At 37.3% G+C, this 23,601-nt stretch overlaps 1 long non-coding RNA gene across 12 annotated transcripts in view; it reads left to right on the top strand.

The window, feature by feature from the left end:
- LOC308195592 overlaps positions 1-23,601 on the top strand; it is a 266,452-nt gene that overhangs the window by 96,593 nt on the left and 146,258 nt on the right. For 10 of the 12 annotated variants that reach the window (XR_013951644.1, XR_013951645.1, XR_013951648.1 and 7 more), the window contains 2 exons: positions 6,809-6,889; positions 13,912-14,058. The exons of 1 other annotated variant lie outside the window; for it this stretch is intronic. This is a non-coding gene — a long non-coding RNA (uncharacterized lncRNA). The remainder of the gene's footprint in view (positions 1-6,808; positions 6,890-13,911; positions 14,059-23,601) is intronic. One more of the 12 variants, XR_013951647.1, reaches the window with a different exon arrangement.

Here is a 23,601-nt window from a genome sequence, read left to right as displayed (position 1 = left end):
TTTCCTAGGAAATCTTCAGAATGTGTGACAGCAGGGCTTAGACCTTCATTTAGCTTTGAGGCTCGTGACCCTCAGATGCTTCTAACTCTCACTGGCTGGTGCATCTTTGAGTCCCAATTTGTTAAAGTTCCAATGTAACCTACATTCATCTCACTTTAACTCCTTCATGGTTGCTGTGCATGTATTTTTGCCACCGCAAGAAAGTACTACAAGCAGTGATGCTTCTAGGTCCTTCTGCATATTGAGAAGACCTCTGAGTGTGTGAAAAATTATGTATCTACTTAGAAGAGAGTCATTGTTTTCTCAAGACATATCAAGTAACAATCTGCATGTACTTCCTACGGGCCGCTATCCCTTCTTATGGGATAATTACTTCTGTTTTACCAGGAGAAAGCTGAAACATTTATTCATTATACCTTGTAGAACGGATTGGTGTCAGAACAATGCTTAAAATTTTGGATGTTTTGTCATTTGGATTGATAGGTGCCAGCTCTCCTCACAGAAATCACACTGGAAATTGTGCTCAGCATGTCAAAATGTCATGGCCTCTGTCTTTGATGGTGATGTCTATGATGATGAGAGCTGGGGGGAGAACTGCAGGTTGCTAGGGGTGAGTGATGTGAGCTGGAGGGGTTGTTGAGTTGCAGATTTGCGTTGTTGCCTCCACAAGACCTGCTGTATACACTGGAACACATCATTGTTTTCCCTTCTGCTGGAAGCAAGTCTGAAGTCTGGTTGCTGGTGGGCTGTTCAGGCTACCCTGCTTGTAGGGTTGAATGAAGGCAGCAAACTCCTTGTGCAGGCACAGTGTGTGCATAGGATTGGCAAGTGGTGTGAATTTCACTGTGGGTAAAGATATGTGACCATCAGAGAAGTGAGATAGTACCGCTTGGCATCAGACACGTTTGTCTGAACTGTCATGCTGTGATTTGCCAGAACATTTTCTTTTTGTAGACCATTCAATGTAGTTTTAGGAGCTCTGAGAAAGAGAGAAGGGTCAGTGGATTCAAAGGCCTGCTAGGATGTGAGAAAGGTAATGGAATCTAATAGGATCTTTCCAGTTGTATAGTATACGTGATTTCTGAAGGACAAGCGAGGAATGCCCCTATCTCCGTCCTGCTTACAGAATGTTCATCAAACAAAAAATCATTCCACTTGCAACCAACCAGCAATGTGAGGAAGTATTCTTTATCACTGTCTAATGTTTCCACATTCCAAATTCTTTCTTCTTTTTTTTTAATATCTTCCACAATTCTGCTGCATTATGTTCTGGTACTCTGCCTCAGATTTCATCTGTGGTCCTCTTTCAGTTTCCTACTTCTGTTTTTTGTGTGCTCTAAGAGGAGATAAACTTGTGCTTCATGGATGAGGCTCAGTATTAATTTTAAGTGGATAGGATCCTTTTGAACACCATTCCTGATCTAGATTTGCCAGTTTTTTTCTCTTGTAGTGGGGATTTTGAGTGCTACGCGAGCCTTAGAAGAAATTCTGCAATGAAGCATTTGAATTAAGGAGGATTATTAAGAATAACTCACATAATGGATCATTAACGTTGATTACTTATCAGGACAGCTGAGACTAGAAGTAAAGCAGTCAAGTAAACTGTGCAAGAAAGATAAAAGATCCAAGAGAATGAAATTAATAATATTAAAAATAAATAAATAAGAATGCCAGCTTGTTTCCAGTGTTTGCCCATAAAAAAATTCTATCAATGAAACAAGAGGGTGGAAAAGGGTAGTATTTCCAATATATCTGCTTGGATGGCTAACAATGCTGCTGAGTCCTGGGAGGGTAGAAACTATTTCTTTTGCCCTGGGCCTGTGGGCTCTGCTGTAGTGGGCCAGGATTACTGAGAGATTACCTCTGACTTCAATGCTGATGATGGGCTTCGGGACCCTGGGTGCCCTGAGCGGGAGGACCATGATGGTGGGAATGACAAACTCCCAACCGACCCTGAACATGTGTGGGATTTGCTGCTCCACCTGGATCCATACAAGTCCATGGGTCCGGATGGGATCCATCCCAGGGTGCTTAAAGAGCTGGCTGACGTCATCGTGGGACCTCTCTCAATTATTTTTCAACAATCTTGGGAATCTGGAGAGGTCCCAGTAGACTGGAAGCTGGCAAATGTTGTCCCAGTTTTCAAGAAGGGTAAGAAAGAAGACCCTAGCAATTACTGGCCTGTCAGTCTCACGTCAGTGCCTGGTTAAATTACGGAGAAGATGATTCTTGAAGTTATTGAGGTGCACCTGGGGGACAATGCAGTCATGGGTCCCAGTCAACGTGGGTTCATGAGGGGTAGGACCTGCCTAACAAATTTGATTTCCTTTTATGATAAGATCACCCATCTAGTTGATCAAGGGAAACCAGCTGATGTGATCTTTTTGGACTTCAGCAAGGCTTTTGACACGGTTTCCCATAGGATCCTACTGGACAAAATGTCCAGCATACAACTTAACAAAACCATCATACGATGGGTGAGCAATTGGCTGCCGGGCAGGGCTCAAAGGGTTGTGGTAAATGGGGCCACATCTGGCTGGTGGATGGTCACTAGTGGGGTCCCTCAAGGCTCCATTTTAGGGCCAGTCCTCTTCAATGTCTTTATAAATGATTTGGATGTAGGACTAGAAGGTGTTTTGAGCAAATCTGCCGACGACACCAAACTTGGAGGAGTTGTGGACTCGGATGAGGGTGGAAAGGCCTTGCAGAGAGATCTGGACAGATTGGAGAGCTGAGCGATCACCAACCACACGAAGTTTAACAAAGGCAAGTGCCGGGTCCTGCACCTGGGACAGGGCAACCCTGGCTATACATACAGACTGGGCGATGAGACGCTGGGGAGCAGCCCCGCAGAGAGGGATCTGGGGGTTGTGGTTGACAGCAAGTTGAATATGAGCCAGCAGTGCGCCCTGGCAGCCAGGAGGGCCAACCGTACCCTGGGATGCATCAAGCACGGCATCGCTAGTCGGTTGAGGGAGGTGATTGTCCTGCTCTACTCTGCGCTGGTCTGGCCTCACCTCGAGTACTGTGTGCAGTTCTGGGCATCACAGTACAAGAAGGACATTAAACTGCTGGAGAGTGTCCAGAGGAGGGCGATGAAGATGGTGAAGGGCCTAGAGGGGAAGACATATGAGGAGCGCCTGAGGGCACTGGGCCTGTTCAGCCTGGAGAAGAGGAGGCTGAGGGGGGACCTCATCGCAGTCTACAACTTCCTCATGAGGGGGAGTGGAGAGGCAGGTGACCTATTCACTGTAAACACCAGTGATAGGACCCGCGGGAATGGTGTTAAGCTGAGGCGGGGGAAGTTTAGGCTGGACATCAGGAAGAGGTTCTTCACCGAGAGGGTGGTCGCACACTGGAACAGGCTCCCCAGGGACGTAGTCACTGCACCAAACCTGTCTGAATTTAAAAAGCGATTGGACTGTGCACTTAGTCACGTGGTCTAAACTTTGGGTAGACCTGTGCGGTGCCAAGAGTTGGACTAGATGATCCTTATGGGTCCCTTCCAACTTGGGATATTCTATGATTCTATGTGAGATTGGAGGTTTTCGGGTACCAAACAGCTTGGGCATCATTTCTGAGGTGCCCTTTAGAGGCCTCGATTACAAAATGCTTGACTGATAACATTCAAGAAAGAGAAACAAACAGGGCTTTCTAGATAACCCATTAATATGGAACAAATCTGGTACATCAGTCATGCTTTCAGTCAGAGCAGTTCTAAGAGGAAGTTCCTGATGATGTTGGTTTGGTTATCAGGTGTACAGCTGTGGTTATGTATGATCTTGTGAGAGGCATCTAGTGCTACAGCAAACTCAGTAGAGGACTTGGGTCCTTATTATATGTAAATATTTTTGCTTGTGCACGCACACATGGATGCATGTATGGCAAAGAATAATCTTTAAAGCAAAGATATTTCAAGTCCACTCCAATAATGCTGTGTTGTCAAATAAATTTTCAGTCCATAAGACTGAAACCAAAATATTTTAATAATTAATTCTCCTTTAAATCTCTCCTTATAAGAATGGACACTGAGACTTTAGAAAAGGTTAAATTTGCACAGTGATATCCTATAAAAATCACAGCATCTGCTGCAATTCAAAAGCAAGGTATTATAAAATTAAATGCCATTAAAAGAATAAAGTGTCAAAATATTTTCATTTGATTACATGTAAAATGCCTCAAAATGGTTCATATTATATTTTTTCAGTGTTTCAAAGGGGCTTTTAGGCAGGTAGATTTATCTTGTTTTTAGTTATATTTTGGGGATTGATGGATGGAAATGTGTATTTGTATGTATAGTTTTCTGTGGTGCCAATTAATTGAGATTTCAGATTTAAGTACAAGTCTTCAAGTAGTTTATCTTTCATAAAATGGTAGAAACAAGTCTTCAAGTAGTTTATCTTTCATAAAATGGTAGAAAATGCTAGCTCTGTACTAATGAAAATTACACATTTGATTATAGGTTTTCAAGAAAATAAAATGTTAATATTTGCTATGGCTTTATTGAGGTATAAAGTCAGATCTAACATAGCTGCAGCATAAGATCAGATTTTTCTTAGCTGCATTTTTTAAAGTACTTGGAAGATTATCTGTCTTCATTCAATAAAACTGGGTTAGTATTGTGGAGGAAAAATAAATGTCTATAAATATTTAGGTTTATACAAGTGAGATTAATTATAGATTGTAAATGTAGAGCTGCTGTTCTGAGTATCTTCTTGTACTTGATCTATATTGAGAACTACTTTTCCCATACTGACAGAACACCAGCGTTTCCAATATCCAGCTAGTTCTCTCCATCTTTTCTGCTTCTTTTTTATGGGCAGTTGAGTACACGTAAGTATAAATAGATTCACTTTATTTTTTTATTTATTTATTTATTTATATGAGACTGCTAGGATGCAGACCTGAGACCTGAACATTTCTATAAACATCTATTTTGTGCATTCTTGGGAACTAAGTCTGTTATAAAAGCTTCTCTTACTGATGTGGATTAATGTTGCTTTTGTATGGTTTAGAAACATCTCTGCATTAGAGGTGCATTAGATTAAAATTGAGAAAGATTTTATACAGTCAGTCAGCTACAGAATATGTACTAATTCTTATTAATTACTTAGATTTTATTGCATAATAAAAATGTCTTAATGGCATAGTATGTCTATACCTACTGTATCTGTAATGAAATCTAAAAATACTTAAAAGATTGTTTAGATCAGCATATTCTTCTGGAATATGAAGGAACTGTCTATACTGAAAGCTAAAGTGATCGTTGTTGTTTGAAATAATTTTTTTCTGCTCTGTAAAAATTCAAAGGTGTTTGTAGAGAAAGAGCACACATTTTGGTATGAGCCTGTCTCCTGAAATTCTTGGTATCTTTCCCTGTCCTACAGAATTGGACGTTTTCTCGCCTTGCACATTACATCCACCAGCCTGCAGGCATGTGGTCTCTACATGACTTGTTTCTGAAGTAGTGTAGTCAGTGTTGCCTGTCCCAAAGGGTGTGTGAGGGGAAGGCAGTGAGGGCAATCTAAAACTGGTGGAGAGACAGGAAAAAGGGGTTAACAATCTCTATAGCTTTGTTCCCATCAGTTTGATCCCCCTTCACCCTCATGATTCCCATTAGGTTGTTTAACCATTGAGAAATGTTGACCACTGAGGGTTGTCTTTCCTAATGCACAAGAGCCATTTTCTTTTTCCGAAGATATGCAGTGATTTTAGGAACTTGCTTTGTTTTTCAGATAGACAGTGAGGAACTGGAGTCTCAATGGGCAATGGCATTTAGGCTGTTAGTGCAGTGTCCTGTAAAGGTACCAGAGTTAACTCAAAGCTGTCTTTTCTACTGATAGCAGTTGTGATGTTTGTATGTGAGCATTTGAGCAAACTGTCCTAAAGAGAAGCTTCCTTTGGGTGCCATGGTTGTTGGCTCTTCTGCTTCTAAAACCTGGCCAAGTATTTTGGAAGCATACCAGGAAGTTTGGGTACTTTGACAGCTGGACTTCAGTAAGTTAGTGGGAACAGTTTTGAATTTTTGCTGTCACCCTTCTGCATCCCAGTCCTTTGCTAGAAGGTTCTGCCCCAGAACATTGAGTTGTGTGTCAGCACTTCTGCCAATCTCATTCACAGCTTAGTATTTAAATTGGTACTGATACGTATGCTGTGAACTTGAGTAGTAGGGTTGCATGCATGTATGTTGCTATGCTCTGGAGTGGGGGCAGTAATTTCCTGCAAAGGAGTGAGATGCACAGCTGGGAACCTAATGTCCTTTGAAAGAGATACTTACCCACATCAGTTATTTAGCTGGAAAAACTTTACAAAATATTTTTTGAAGTAACAATATATCATAGTGTTTCTTGTGTTTTCACTATTGCCGTCTTGTGGATTAATAAAAAATAAAACAGAGAAGAATTGGAGTGGGGCAAAAGATTGGGACAAGACAGAGACTGGAATGCTAGTAAGGACAAATGCTGATGTTGGCAAAGAGGTGATATGTTGAGTGCATGTTGATAAGTGACATTTATGGGTTATGAAATATCTGCAGAAAATGTCAAAAAAAAATTGAACCAGACATCTTCCAGTTCTGGTGATCTGTGAGCAAAACATCCAATACCCTGTGGTTTACAAAGATGAGTCAATGCTTCATTGCATGATACTGATCTAATGATGAGCTGACTTTCAAATTATACAATGTACACTTCTGATATATAGCTGTGCAGACTGAGGGATTTTTATTCTGAATTTCAAATTTCTAGTAGCTTTTATTTCTTCCCATCCTTGTCCCTGTCTAATTCGTGTTCTTTCTTCCTCCATGGAGACTTACTCCTTATTAAAGAAGATGAAAGACTCAGAAAGACTCATAGGCCTAGTTCCTTGGAGAGGATGAAATAAGAACAAGGTAAGCGGAAGGATTTCTTTATCAAACTGTAGCCAGTAGCCAGAGTCAAATTAGGAATTGGAAACTACTTTCTAGAAACTTGCTTTTGTGAGCTGTCAGCAGTCTGATCCACCAGATCCTTGCTCATGGCCAGTAATGGCAGCAGGAATTTGAGAATAATTATCACGAATGAAATGAATATTTATAACCAATTACTGGAGAAGAATGGAAAAACACATGTCCATTTTCCATCTGCATTGTTTCTGACTCATTTGTTTTATTGATATACCATTTCCATTTTATTTCATGGTAACATGAATTCTCTTTCCCTTCTCTACTTATGATTTATAGTTAATCGTGAAGTCATAATTATACTTCTTTTAAATGCCTCTAGACAAATCATAGAGATTTGGATGAGGATCAAGTGCAATTGTTGATGAACTTAGTCTGTGGGAGTATATAAGGTTTTATAATACATGCTTTACAGATAACAAACTTGATTTTTTTTCTGTGCTAATTGTATTTGAGCACAGCTAGCTGGCCAAGAGAAACACTGTTTCTCACCATTTTCAAGAATTGTAATCTACTCCTTGTTTGCTAAGGGATGAAAATTGTAATGATATGATAGCTCTTGAATATCATTCTATATGAAGTAAATTTGTACAAGGGAACTACAGAGTCATGGATAAGCTTTTGTGAAAGCCATTTTATTCTTGGCCATTCCTAGTTTCTGTGATATGTTTAAAAATAATGCGTATCTTCAGCCTTCTGTTCACTTAAGAAATTCACACACTTCTGTCCCAAAGTCTGAATATGATCCAGAAAGCATGTGTTCCCTTCACAGACATAACAGCAGGAACTCATTGTAACGTTTCTGCTAGTGCGTTCACTATTGTTTTGGAAATGTAGAGGAGTTATTTGGGTATGTGCCATTTTGATGAATATGCCATCTTGCTTGGGTACCTGTCAATGTCTATCTTCCTTTGTTGTGGTTTCACTTTATTACTCTAATCAGGAACCTTTCATTTTGCCCCTGACAGTGCTGAGAAATGCAAATACTCATATTTGATGTGTGAGCTTAGTTACCTCCATGTTGCTGACATCTTAGGATATAGCCCACAGGTCTGCCTGAATACTGAGGATAAGGGGGGGGGGGGGTGGAATGCAGGTGTGTGGAGGGCACATCTGGAGAGTTCTGGAGGAGTTAGTACTGCCATTTGCCACTGCTTGCTGTAACTCAGTATATATTCACAGTAACTTACTTTTTGTGTTTAAACCTTGCTCATGCTACAGCTTGGTTTGCAGTTTTACCCAAGAAAGCAGTTCAGCTTGACACTTTTCTTCTTCACGAAGTAATCCTTCTAATACTTGTAAGATATTTTCTCCTGCTTTTTCCTAAGCTCTTGAAAATTGATCCATCTCTACTTAGTGATCAGATAACTAGAATGGATTATAACTAGAGCTGTATTGTGGCGCTCAGAACGGAGCCAGTTTATACGTTTTAAAGAGCTGCAAATATCTTCCATTGACTTCCATCTTCCATTGACTTCAGAATCATTGATCCTGATGCACTTCTGAGAAGATGACTATCAGCTTCTTATTTTTTATGTAGATGACTATAGATAGTCAATATATGCTTATTTTGAGGTAAAGCCATGTGTGTTTTTTTTTAAGTGTCTGTGTTCTCAGAGTTTTTAGTCATAATTTTAGAGGGATGAAGGGCTAAGCACATTAGCTATGTTTCTAAATATGTTAAAAGTTTGCCAGTGTGTGGAAGAAAGGGTAAGAGCAGTATAATCTTTGAGATTAATTGAAATGATGGAAAAATATAATTTATTTGAATGTCACCAGATAGCAAGGTACAAAACAAAGTGAATGCAATGTAATTCAATATCTAATGATCACAACAAGGCCACAACAGTAGAGGAATGATAAGGATTGAATGAAATCATTTTTTGTTTGAAGGAAATCATGTTTGTTCCTAGCACATGTTGCAAAATATACCTCCTCTGCTTTCCTGTTGACGTGGATCAGCAACCTGTGTCTCTGAACAGAATGGCAGCTCCTGCAGGCAGTGGCATAGCAAAATAGCTCAAATACTGCATAGTTTCTGGTTACTTGCTTCAAAAATGATGTAGAAGAAAGTTACTGTCTAACAAAGCCAATGAAGAGAGATGAAGCTTTCAGGAATGTAAATACAAGTTTTAAAAAATTAGAATTCTGTGTTTTAAGTGAGTGCCTATTTCAAATCTCTTTGGCTTGCACGCCCTTGTGCTGATTAGTGATATTGTAAATGGGGAGAACAGGGAATGACCCAGCAATTCAAGTGAAGGATCATGCAAAAGGTCACGGTAATAAAGTTTACTGCCATTCTACAGACGTAAATGAGGTATTAAAATGCAGGCTCCTCTTCCTTGTGGCAAAGATAGAAACAAATGCAGGATGTGCCTTTTCTTGTTTGCATTTGATGTGAACAACACAAACTTAGTTCATTCTCGCCTTCTAATCATGTACTTATCAGTGGCTTTTTTAAAAGAAAACTTTAGTTTAAATAAAATCATGTCTGTCCTTCAAGCTGTGAAACTGCTGTGAAACTGCTAAGACAAGAAAGACAAGGGAAAGCTGCTTAGATTTAGATCTATTCATGAAGGAAAAGCTAAAGAAACCTGGGACTAGGAAGTTGACTAAAGGAAACTAACACTTAGTTAAATACTCTTATGACTCCTGCAGATTATTAGAAAGCATATGGCTTTGTGAGCTAACAGTCTGGGTCCTGTGGATTTGTGCTATTAAGCAAAAGAGTTCTGGGAAAGGAAAGGGAAACTGAAGGCTCTTTTCCCAAGACTGCAACTGCCTGCTACTGAGCCAAGCTTGATTTTGTTCAGTCTGAGTATTGTCTTAGATTTCTGAAAAGTAAATCTTGGAAGCCTGCCTAGTTCATCAAAAATAATTTAAGGTGCCATGACAGAGGCAAGGGAGCTTCTCATTATTGTTTCCTGTATTTTATGACGTTGGCACTCTTCCTGAAATAATCTGAGAATTGCAGACAATAATATTTTGGAGTGCTGATAAATAGATCTCAACAATGAAATTCATTTCTTCTTTCCTGGATTTTGGTAACATGCATTTTCCTCAGTAAATACTGCTTTTTCTGGAAACTATCTCCTTACTCTTAACAATAACATTATTTCAAGCATTTCTGTACAAAGCAAAAATATACCAATTAGCAAGACATGGAAAAAAATAATGTTAATACTCTTAGAAACATCTATGGACTGTCAGCCAGGGATTTTAAAAGCACAACCTACTGAGCTGCAGATTCTAAAAATAAATGATTTGAACATTTCTTTGTAGTAAACACATTTTTTTGTTCCCTGCAGACACTTTCCAACTGAACTTACCAGTGAGAACTACAGGAAATATTTAGGAAGTAGGCAGATTTGTAGCTTCATCTCTAGACACATAGCTTCTTTGGGGAGAAGGAGTCTGAAGAATGCAGTCTTTTTAAGTGCTTCCTTTTCTGATTCTACAAACATGAATCGTGAGTGGTCATCAGCTAAAAGTAAAGCATAGAAAGCAACACACTTTAAATTCTTTAAGCTTAACTGGTAAAATCATTGGCTCTCTTTTTCCTTTCATTGAAAATGTCAACTTTTTAAAAATTGAGCTGAAACTAGGATTTTGGGAATTCAGCGAGTAAGACACGTGAAGATTATTCAAACAGAGGTTCGGTGATGACTCCTACAATAATAAGAGAGCAATATGATCATTCTTTTTCCACATTGTTTAAGAAAATAAGAATTGCTCTGTTGTGTGTGTCCATCCATGACCAGAGGAGGGGTGTAAGAATAAAGAAAAGCTGTAATAATACCATCTCTGACTACTACTCTCCCTGTCTCCAGCAATTTGGCCAGACTTAGATAATTTCAGTAATCTTCAGACATGTTCCATTTCAGGAACTTGTCTAATCTTATGGAAACCTTGTTCTGAACCTGTAATGTGCAGCATGTTTGCTAATTGTTGGCCATTATCTGAGGCTGATGGTATAAATGAAAAAGATTACGTTTTCATTTAAGTACTGCACCCCCCTTACATAAATAGAAAGCTTTCTTCAGTGTTCTTAAAAGGATGGGGTATAAACAGAGACCAATCAAAATAATTACTTTCACTTGAGAAGGCCATTTCTGGCACCTGATGTGATCTTTCTGTAAATTACATGCTCTGGACCTGGTGTGTTGACAAGTCTGGAACTCTTTTTTTGTGATTAATTGTACAGAACAAAATCAAGTAAAGCTCAGAAATTCTTCTGAGATAGAGTAAAACAAATTAGCAAGGAGTTGTTGCAGATATCTGTTTAGATCTGTGTTTTACTTTAGTTTTAAGTACCATGCTTACTGAGAATACTAAGAAGTCCTAAGTAACCACCTGGAAGTTGCTAACAGTGGTCCTCGTATTCTTTTTGAGTGGGGCAGTTTGCCACTCTCCCATCTGTAATGGAGCCACAGACAAGGTCTTTCTCTAGAATTACTCTTCTCTCTTGCACTAAGAAATAGTGCTTAGCCTTTTAAGGGGACAAACAGGAATTTCCCAACTAATGTCTCATAAAAAAAAATCACCGTGTTTTTACTGTAGGTTTAATCTTTATGTGCATTATGAACCCTGTGACTGTCAGGTGTTATGTTGAAATTACCTGGTTTAAATTTCATTTTTTTGGAGGTGACATTGTACTCGTTGTCTTTCGGTGAGACTCAGAACTCATGTACAGCTGCGTAGAAAGCTATGTGGTGGCTAACTTATAAAGCTGTATATGGTAAAGTGTTGAATTTTCATAGATTAATCTGTAGGTCTAGAGCAGTCAGCATTTTGGTGCGAAGCTCTGTGAAATCCCCTTGCTGGTATCTTTGTCAGAGAAGTGGGTCAGGCAGTGACAGAAAAAAGAGTACTACATATTTGAAGGATGTGAAGACTGGGGAGTGCAATTGTTTATTGCATTTACTTTGCAGTACACTGCAGGAAAAATTATATGGGAAATGTGGTTCAGCAGGGGGAGTAAGGAGCACAGGGTAGTTGCCCACAATGCTGTGCTCTAGAATGGAGTAAGTTCTGCCACGTGGAAAAAAAGATTCACAGGAAACACCTAAGTCTGCAGAAATATATTTAGAATGATGTTTGTGTCAACCAAAGTCATTTGCCATTTTGAGTCCACATCCAGCAAAAAAGTTTATCGTAACATAAACCATTTGTCAATGTGCTTCCTGATTAATTGTGCAGGTTCTTTTACTGCTTCTTTCTTTGCATTTAATTCCTTTGCTTCACGTGTACAACGATTTCCCAACCTATGAAATTTTAATACAAAGTTTTTTTCCAATAAAATAGGGAGAATTGTAAAGTTTTCGAGAGTAAACCATAATGGTACATTAAATAGATGTGTCTCAAAAGCAAAATACATGCTTAGTTGTTTTTAAAAACTGAAATTAATGATGTAATTTATGCGTTTGACATTAGATTTCTAAGTAAGATAGTAATTCCTGGTCAGTCAGTTATATACTTTTTTACTCTTGATGGAGTCAAAAAAGTAAAGAAAACAGCCACATACACACCCAAAAATATCAAAACAAATTTAGTAGCTGTTATACAATCAAGCCATGTGGCATTAAATACGTCATTATTGACTGATAACTTCCTGTATTTCATATCTCAAGATTCCTACCTTCCTTTTCAGTGGCAGCCTCTGTTACCATTGCAGTACTTAAAGAAATCTCTTCTGCACCTCAGAGCCATAATTACATTTAGGCCTTGAGCCAGAATAAGTCTGTGCCAGCAAAATGTTTCTTTGTATCCTGAAAACATAATATTGGAATGGTATTAACTGTGATGTGTTAACTGTGCTAACTACATGTGATAGAAGTAAATCTAGTAGCCTTATTCCTCCCCAAAGCAAATGGTTATCTGATTGATGCTCCAAAGAATTGTCAGATTTGATAACCAGAGAAGAGGATCTTGATGACAAAAGTAAGTTACAAGTTCAAGTCATCAAACCAACAAAAGATGTTTAACATGTATAACTAAAATAAATGAGATGATTCCTATATTGTAAACTGGATTGGGGCCCAAAAGCTTAAGCTAAGTGTTTTGGAAAGACATGGATTTTACTTCCCATTTACATAAGGATGAAATGCTTCTATCAGGGGAAAAGATGGAAGTGACCTTATTAACTTGGTCCTCTTGTGCATATATTAAACTTACATATTTTGATTATTCTTGTTAACATCATAACAATATATTGCTAATTAGTTTATAAAAATAAGACATCTCCTTGCTTAAGCTTTTATTTCTGTTTTCATCAGGAAAGAAATGACTTTAGTGTCTATGGAGGTTATAGTGAACTATTCTGTGATTACAAATGTCAGCTATAGAGTTTCTTCTCTGAATACTTACAGAAGTGATCAGACTATCTGTGTGGACAGTTCTTTCCAAATACAACTTTTCTGTCTTAGTTTAATAAAAATGATGGATGGACATAATAAAGAGAAGAGAACACAGTTTTCTCCCATGTACTCACTGAGTTTTCTGTCCATCAGAGCAGACAGAGGAAAAAATAGTTCAGACCATCATTACGTGAATGTTCCCAAAATGGAAGGTGGCACATGAAAGGAAAAGATGGACCACATAAAGCCTGCTCTGATTTTTGGATGCTAAATAGTGGGGAGATGGGAGAGGGAAAAGAATGGAAGGCAGAGAGCTTTGATTTTAGTTCTACCAAAAATAGGTAAACTTTAGGCACCTTGGCCTGACCTGTTTTCCTTGAATGTAGCCTAAAGACATAGGCTGGATGAATGTCACAGCCTTCAGCTAGGAATGTTATGAAGTTTCTGTTACCATATTAACTAAATTTTGTAGGCAAAGAGAAGGCTACTGATATAACTTAAGCACACACATAAGTTTTTGTAAAATGTGTGTTTTTTTCCTTTCATTGTGTTTCCCAACTAATATGGTTATTCTTATCTGTTCCTAAATTTTAAAAATACTTCATTTGCTTCTAGCTTATCCTGGACTGTGTTTAGAGTGATTTCAGAACAACTGATTGAACCTGAAGTGTTCCACTCCTTCAGGCATTGATGCTAACAGTGTGACTATATTTTCTTGAGATGGCTGGCTCTCATGTTTCTCTTCCTCAGGACATCTGAATGGTAAGCAAAGCTGTCTCCACATAGCTACCTGACTTACATGTGAAATTGATAATTTAGGGGTTGATAAGAAAGAAAGTATCTTTCAATGGTCACTGTTAGCCAGGAAGTCTAGTTAGTTAGACTCTATGTACTTTTCTGGTGTCACTAGACTTCTTGTGACTAAGACCACAATATTATATCTAAAGGAACTGGGATTACTAGAAAATACATTGCTCATATGTATGATTAGTATCACTGAAATCAATGCAAGAGTTTTGATCATCTGCATACATGTATCAGTGCTTCCTTGAGTTACATTCACAGAACTCAAATGAAATGACATGTTTAACTGTCATGGGGGAAAAAATGATCCCAAGCTTTTTAAGCTGAAAGCCTCCAGGATAGAAAGGAAAGCCTTTGAGAAAGACAGATTTGTTATTTTTGTTTTGTTTTGTACCACTAAAAGTGCACATGGCTTGTAGTAAAATTTGGGAAAGGAAAAAAAAATAGAATTCTCAGCCTAAAATCTCCTAATGCTGCATACAAAATACATAGTTCAAATTGATTGTGTTTTGCTCTGCTTTGTTAATTCTTTGAAATTGAACATACATGTTTGTGGTTTACATTAAAGTGTGTGTGCGCATATAGAGAGAGAGACAGAACATAGATTACAGATATGTGCTCTTTCTTGCTGGAGTAACTTTCAATGAAAATTGTGCATGTTCTTGTTTCAATGTACGAATTGGATTCTATTTCCGTTCAGTTTCAAGAAATTAGTGCTGCTCCAGTAGTCATAGAAACAGCAAAGAAGAACAGATTGAGTATAACCATCTGCAGAAATTCTGAATATTGAATAAAGTTTTCTTAAGTTTCAACCTATGTAGGAAGCTAAAAGAAAGAAAATTTCAGAAGAAAACTTGGTTAGCAAACTATCAAAAATATCTGGGCAACAGGGTAGCAAATGATAGGAATTAATGAAAAGGGTACTCTGTGTTGTTGTCCATCCTCTTTCAAATAAATATTGAAATACAATATGTGACATTAGTAAAAATAACTCTGACTTGTAACACTCAACCATTTATGACTTACAAATGAGAGAAGAATCCAATTTGCCTTTCCTCTTCTGCAATTAGATGAAAACTTTTGTAACGAGCATATGGCCTTATCTTAATGTCTTGTATTTATCACCAAAGTGTAAAGATTAAGTATTAAACCACTATACTAGGTATCTACATGGACTCTGCAAATGTATTAGCTATAAGCGTAAAATACATAAACAAGCATATTTCAAATCTATACTTCTAAATACTGGAACTACAGGTACCGCTGAAGTAATTGCATATGAAATTAGTAATCGCATGATTGTGTGGAATTACCTGATTTGGTTTGTATGCTTGACTGTGAGGAATTATGCACGAGTCAACCTTAGTAAATAATTCATACCTTGTCCTATAGGTGACTAATTCAATATCATTTTTCTTTTTTTGCGGTCTGTATAGGAATGCAGCATTCTTTTGAAATTAGCTGTCTTTCAATAATGATTACCAATATCTAGGAATAAGTTTGGGTTTGCAAGCTTTTCAGTGCATAGTAAATATTACTCATTCAATATTTGACTAGTGTTGGCTAGTTCCAAATGGCGCCACAAACCTCCTTCCATTTTTCTCAACCGATTCAAATAATCCTTAGGTGCAGGGTACTGATGTGAATACACTCTTTAAAGACTTGTTTCTTGCATATATTTAATATGCTTCCCTTGCCTCTAGATCACAGGCCTTGATGTCTTAGGGGGTCAAAATAATTGATAGAGGGATTAAAGAGCAGCAGCTTGGTTATTGACTATAGCAAACATTTACAGTGAGAAGTAGTACTTGAAGAAATGTTTTGATGAGTACAATGGTAGAATTTGGCCTGAGATAAACAATTAGGTGCCTGTAAGGTTCACAGTATTTTAGGGGATCTGCTGCTATAAATTGGGCAATTATTGATATCTAATGACATTGCAGAAACTGCAGCAAAATTATTAATAGGGCATAGGGTTGACTACTGGGACTTGTCAATAAAAGACAAATTTAAATGAGACAGTTCATTGGAAAAATAAGTCACATGTGTGAAAGGCCCTTCCACATCCGTGTTCACTAAGCTTTTCAGAACCTTGGGGCAAAACTAACAAAATACTAAATATTGAAAAGGATTATATTCCTGTTTCTAGGAGACTTCAAATGTAAAAATTGGGCAGCCTTTTCAGAAACACCTAGCAGTGTGGTACAGTCTTCAAACATCTGAAAGCAGTAGCAGGAATTTGTGTTACTATTTGGATTATTTGCAAGATTTTCATAACCAGAAAATATATTAAAATAGAATTTGGTGTTAGGCAATTTAATAACAGAATGTTAATTTCTCAGTCTTATGTTGATATTGCATGAAATGAGAACTGTACAACCTTTTCACCTTTAAATTATTTATTTATTTATTTCAGAAGCAATCTAGGTAGAGGAATTGTGTTCCTGACCATCTTTTTAAACTAACCCAAAACACAGCATAGTCATCTTTTCATGGATTCTGGCTCTCCTCATTGATTAAAGCTCTTAGTATGAGAAACTAGTGCTAATTCTGTGCCAACAAGATCATGTGTACAAGCATACTTGAATTTCCCAGTATATAAATGCAGGCAAGTGTCAGCTTTGTCCAATGGTCTGCAGTTTAGTAATGTTGTTGAATTCAGATTTGACTCCTGTTCATTCTGGTCTGGGAGCAGACTTAAGACTCTACAGCTGAATGTATTAAGAAAATACCCGAAGGTTCTTGACAAACACAGCTTCCAGTGCTGAAGTATCTGCTCTCCTGTCTGGCAAAAAGGGATGCACAGACCTGTGTCCTTAAGAGAGCTTGGATGGGATGACTTTGCAGTACTGAGTCCAGAATACGATGGGATACAGCGGGAAAGATATAGATATATATCTATACCCAGATATAGAATTTTCTTTTATTAACAGCTGCTACAGTTACAATACTTTCCCTAATTAATAGTGGAAAAAAAAACACCATAAATTTTATTAGTATAGAACGTCTCTGAGAGAGGGATTGGTCTTTACTGGGAGAGATATTTCAAGTGAAATATCGACCAAAATCAGCATTTGCATAATGAAATGTTTGTAGGCTTCACTGAGGAATGATGAAATTAAATCTAAGCAAGTTCTGAAATAAGTTTCTAATTTCAAAATTAGAAGGTGAAGGAATAATCTCAGAAAAGTTCTCAGTTTTGTTGCTGCAGTTCAGATGGTGAAGAGACCAAATCATTGTGTATAAAAGGACTGACAGCTTGCTGCTCAGAGAGCTCTCAGTTCTAATGTAGGGCACTAACTACAAACTATATACACATACTCGTTTTGAGACAAAGAAATGTTCTGAATAACAGGTTAAATAAAGGAGGTCATAAAGATGCAAAGTGTCGGGTATTTATGGTATACAATATTCTTGAAACAGTGGATGCCTGCAGCTGTGGCCTCATGTTTCTCTTACTTAAGTACTGCATGTCACTACCTCATATTCTGTGTAAGAAAATAATAGAATTTAGCATTTGCTAGTGCTTTCAAACTACAATCTGCTTTCTGAATGCTACATTAAATCACATCAATTCTCTGTGATGTGGCACATTTATTTATTATAATCTCATTTTTACAAGTAGGAAGGTTTAGTCCCTTTTCAAGAGAGAAAAAGGTAGAATAACTTGGCCAAAATCACAGTAAGATCTTGTGTCAGTGGACAATAGCACAGAGTATGAATTTTCAATTTGCTCTCTCTAGATTGATGCTCTGCTTTATAAAACTGGGATGTATTTTAGTCCATAAAAATCCTATGCATAACTGTGTAGAAATTTAATTTGCATTTTAAATTTTCTTAAAAGTAAGAAAGTATCTGATGCAAAGTCATCCAGTAAAAGATGGGTTTTTGCTTTTGAGTATGAATTGGTCTATTTGTAAAGAAGGATGTCATGTATATTGAAAGTATCTCTAAGCATTCTGTTGTCATAGCTGCTTAGCTTGAAAACATGCATTTTGTTAACAGATTTTATCAACTCTCCAGGCTGCAGTCAGGAAGTTCAGCATAATGCAACTGACAGTTATAGGTACTTTTTCTTGAGGGAACATACTCTACCTGTGGGCTTTCTTTCAAGGTGCCATTTAAGAAATTGCTTTAAATGTATGAAATGTTTGAATAGTTTGAATCCTAGTTTACTCTGAGATTGCTTTATTTCCTATTGTATAGTGTCATGTATTATTATGAGTATGGAGAATATCTAGCACAAGTGGATCTGTAAAAATATTTCAAATATTACAGTATAATGTTTTGTTGTTTGGGATTCCCATAGAGCAGGACATCTAATTCCTTCCTGTAGTTTAACAGGGAGGAAATACTTTCCATCTTCTTGTGTTTCCCAGTTTAGTCAAATTGTGTTTTCTTTCTTTTTGTTTGTTTGTTTGCTTTCACTGAGTGTTTTTATTTGAAACATCATGAAACCATCCAATGCTTCTGTGTGCTCTTCATGCAGGTTTTATTACCAATAAAAGTCTAACACTTTATTTATGTTACCTTGTTATAAAGCATCTTGAGGAGTAAGAGCTACATATGCTCAGTGACAGTCTGGCTTGCTGGTTTTGAATTTGAACCTCTAAAGGGAGGGTGAAAAATCAATTTGCAGACCCTTTCAGTAGGAAAATACTGCAGAGAAATTATTCTAATCTACTGTACATAAAGGGAAGCAGCTTAGACAAATCTTTACAGCCAAGGGAATCTTAAACCCAGTGAAGCAGGAGGCTATGAAATAATCCCCAGGTTAGGAAGAGAGGTACGTAAAATAGGAATTTCCTATTAAAATAGGAAAATTCCTTCTCCTACTTTTTCTTCCTCTTCTACTACCATTAAAGCTATATCTTTCTGACCTTTCCCAAACACAAACTAGGTTATATTTAGTCTGGATTATTTCGATCATCTGATTTACAATGTGGCCTCAAATAACTGTATTGGTGCTACTGAAAAGGAGGGAACTGAAATGCAAAGGGAGAAGTGAGTGCTCAGGCACAGGAAAATCCAGGGCTTCGTAACCTGAAGTCCAGACACCGGAGTCAATGTGTGAAGATACTACAGCTGTGATGGTCTGTACATCACTTGGTTTGGCACTGCATCTCTATCCTTGATACATGCAAGTGGGGCAGGTGATGACCCAGACCCATATCCTGTCCTTTCTCCTACAAACCATAATCTCCTTAGAGAAGGACTTTGTTTCACTGTGTGCTTAGAACGGATTCAGAACCTAATCTTCTCTGTAGCCTCTATGAAATGTAACAGATCAAGGAAAACATTTATCTAGGATGAAAGATATTTGGGAAATGTTAAATGTAATTTTAATAATCCAGGTTATATAAATATATTATGGTATTACTTTAATTCTAATTTTATGGAAAAATATCTCATAAATGCCTATTCACATTTCCCATTTGATTTCTGCTACTATATTTAACTTCCGTTATTTTGAATTTACCTGTTTTTAGAAAATAGCATGACGAGTGAATATAAGCTTGTTTTAACAAATGAAGTTTCTGTTGATATCCTTACATCATTTTCTTAGTTTGCAGAAACATGCACCAATGTCTTACGAAATGCTAGGTACCTTGTTACCAAATCTTTTGTTGACTCTACTCCAGAAATGTGTATAGGGAACCCAGCAGAGCTACCTATGTGCTCTGCAGAGAAATCATTCGATTTCTATTAGTTTGGATATAAGTGTTTAGAAACAAGGCTAGTATTCTGCTTATCTTTCTTTGAGCTCTGAGGAGAAAATGATATATGCAGAGAAGCTTTTCCAATTACAAATTATTCCAGTTTTTCAGTTGACTTATTTGAGGCTTGATATTCTATCATGACTCAAAGATGAGGTTAAACAAACCTTTCTTTAACAGCGGGTAAAGTGATAAGCAGTACAGCTGAAGTCAGATGATACCTGCAACTTAAGTGGGATTTTGCTGTAGTGAAATACATTTTGACAGTTACTATGAATTTGAGAAGCAGGCCAGAGAGATAGTGAGAAAGACACTAAAGCTTTTAAATTTTACTTTTTTGAAGTTATTCCTTACCAAAGTTGAAGAAGGCAGGGGGTCAACTTTATTTTTTCCCTCCAAAATTACATGTATTTGAGATTAAATGTATTTTGAATTAAGAAACATGCAAATGCTTAATCTTAAATAGAAAATTAGCAATCCTTAGCTTAAGTAATTGAACGTTTGAAATAACTACTGTATTCCAACCTGTAACACGTTTTGCTGCATTATGTTAAATGAGCAATGAAATGAGAGATATGAAATAATTTAGGACCACTGGTAAATTAAAGCGGTCAAATATGTTTAATATTCCATGAATATTTTCAAGATGTTAAAATACATCTTGTTCTGCATCAGGCTGAGACTTTCCAGGTGAGATTGAGAGGGGATAGCCAGAACGTGGCATATGAATGCCACAGAATGTGGGGATTTGAACTCCACTTCGAGGGGGATTGCTCTAAAGTAGCCCAAGGCTTCTTTTAAAGTGTTTTGTTTGTTTGTTTGTTTGTTTTTCTGGCTGTCCTGAGGGACAGAGCAAGAAGGGACAGAAGCAGAGGGACAAGGGGAATGATAGCACCTGACATATTCATGTTAGTGTTGAGGCATGGGATGATAGGAGGGGTAGCTTTTGCTGGTGGAAGAAGTCTGTCTTTCTATCCAACCCCTTCCCTGAGCTCCTGTTTCACCCAGCCTAGCTTTTCCCTACCTGGCAGCAAAGGCTGGAATGGTGGAAGTGATTCTGTGACCGTGATAAACAAGGAAACAAACCAAACCTGATTGTGTACATAGCAACTCTCCAACTCTCACACCTTGAAAAATTATTTTTGTAGAACATGAAGATAGTAGTGCAAGTCATCAAGAAGAGGTGTATTTTAGGCTGAATATGAACAATGTGGACCTGTGTTGTAAAGACAGTGCCCCCCTGACTGACCGTAGAAGTGATCAGAATGTTTCATGTGAATGTTTTCTTTGTCTGTGGCCTTTTTGTGAAAAATGTTAGTATCTAAAATTTTAACTGTTTTCTTTTTTTCATGTAATATTAGTTGAAAATGCATTCATAGTCATTGCCTCAACAGTCCGGGACTGTGATTTAGTGATAGTCAAGGCATTTTTTTTCAATATATTTTTTGACAAGTAATAATTCAAGACATACCTATGTAATAAATTTTCATATGAAAATGCAATGTAATTACAGAGGAAATGTTTCAAAATGTCTATTTTTTAATTATTTCTTTTGAAAACAAACATTTCTTGTTGGTTCATATGAAGCAATTTAAACAATATTACAACACTTTATGGAATATTCCCCTCCATTCCACTCCATTAAGGAAGACCCCTACATTTAAATTTGAAAAGAAACCTTTCTTTTGAAGAGACAATGGGTGACTGACTGAGCACTGAAACAGATTGCCCAGAGAGGTTGTGCAGTCTGCATCCTTGGAGATGCATCTAGATAGGGTCCTGGGCAACTGGCTTTAGGTAGCTTTGAGCAAAGGTGTGACAAAGTGACCTCAAGAGTCAACCTCAACCATTCTGTGAAAAGTCAATCTGTCAGCGTGGTTTCAGAGTACCCTAAGCAACAGTGCCCAAGTATATGCTGAATTTGTGGTATAGTTCCGCTCTTAGCTTTTCACAGGACACTTAAGATTTCATTTTTCTTCTTCTCTTTCATTTGTTCATCTCTTTTTCTCTTCATCTTTTCTATATGCCTATTATTTCCTTTTCCTTTCTGCTTCCTGCTTTCTTTGTTTTGCTTTTTGTTTTTAATTCACATGTATTTTTCATCTTGTTGTGAATGCATTAAGGCTTGTGGCTGTCCTCTGGTAAAGAATTTCAAGGACTGCTGTTGGAAGATCAGTCCCATCCTTGCAAATTTCATTCTTGACTGTGAAGAGCTTCAGGGTTTGCTGCTTTGGGAATTAAAGTTCTGTCCCAAGCCCAGTGAAAAATAGTGACAAAGTTTAATGACTTTAAATGCAGGATTGAGTCACCACAAAAGACAGAAAGAGGGAGTAAGACAAAGTAGCTATCACAGTCCAAAAAGCAGATTTTTATGAGTGTAAACCCCCCTCCTCCTCTCCTTTTTTCTTTCCTTTCGGGTCATTCTTAAAATGAGAGACACACAGTGGTGAACTTCCCAGAAAGCCTGATGAAGCTTGTTATTGAATAATTAATGAAAATAACTGGTATCAAAGCTTAACAAAATTAAAGCCTCTATTCCAGGCATGGTATACCTTCAAATAATTTAAAATAATATCAGACTTTGCAACTATAGTTTAATTGTGCTATTAATATTACCATAGTTTTATTGCTTTATCAGTAAAGACTTGTTGGTCTTAGAGGTAAAATTAATCTTTTTATATTTTTCTTCTGATTATATTTATTTCCATAAATTGCAAATTGCGAGCCTAATCAACCATCAGGCATTCAGCACAACTGCATTTTATTCTTTTTTCAGTAGAGCAAGCACCCTATGATATCTGATGGGCCAAAATAAACATTTTATTAGTTTACATTCTGGATGCTCACACATGACAAATCCTTATAAACTCAGTACAGTGTGAAATGACTAACAGAGACTGTTGTTTCCCAAAGAGGTTTGGAAGAGGCATTATAACACCCTTGCAATTTATTCCAAAAATTGGATTTTTTTTGTGTGTACTATAAAAGGTTGAAGATCTGTGAGAGAAAGCTTTAAGAATTGCTCCATATTTGCTTGCCTGCTCCATGGATGAGCTGACAACATAGCATACTCAAATATGAAGAATATGTCTTGAAAATGATGTAAATGTAACCAAACTAAGGATATCACTGTAAACAAATTGCTGCTTATTTTCCTTAAACTGCTCTGCATACTGGCACAACATACTGTTGCAGATTATAGATAATTTCTGAAATAGTTTTTGCAGTGAAATCTGTACAAAGCTGATATTATTTTGAGATACATGTATCAGATAATTTAGTCTGCTGGTCTTTATATCTTTTAATAATAAGCCTGTTCTAACTTTTAGAAATTTACTGTAGACTGTTATGACATTTAGATATCTGATGATGACCAGAGGATCCAGTGCCATTTTTAATGATGAATTGTTTCAGTATTCAGATTTCCTTTATGCCATTTTACTGTCTTTATGGACTTATTACTTGCTGTAGAGAAGCACTGAATCACCTTTATGCCATCCAGAAATAGACCCACTAAGGCCACCCTAGGCAGCCAACAGATGTTTGTCAGCACTGAGGAAGTATTTACAGAAGTAACGTCTTGCTGAAATAAGGGTTCAGACTGTTGTAACTCCTCATTCTTGTGCCAAGAACTTCAAGAAGTTTCAAATGTCAGGTCAGGTAAGTTAAAACGGGATGGGCTGAAGTTCATTTCATTCAGCTTTGCTGTTGTGGGACTACATTCTTCTGTACATTTTGTCTTATCTTTCCTTTGTTGGAGGAAGTAATCTATTTTCTGTAAGTC

Source organism: Anser brachyrhynchus, assembly GCF_964034855.1.
Source record: "Anser brachyrhynchus genome assembly, chromosome: 5".
Classification (NCBI taxonomy): domain Eukaryota; kingdom Metazoa; phylum Chordata; class Aves; order Anseriformes; family Anatidae; genus Anser; species Anser brachyrhynchus.
The sequence above is the reverse complement of the archived record's forward strand: the minus strand, read 5'-3'. Positions and strand labels throughout refer to the sequence as shown.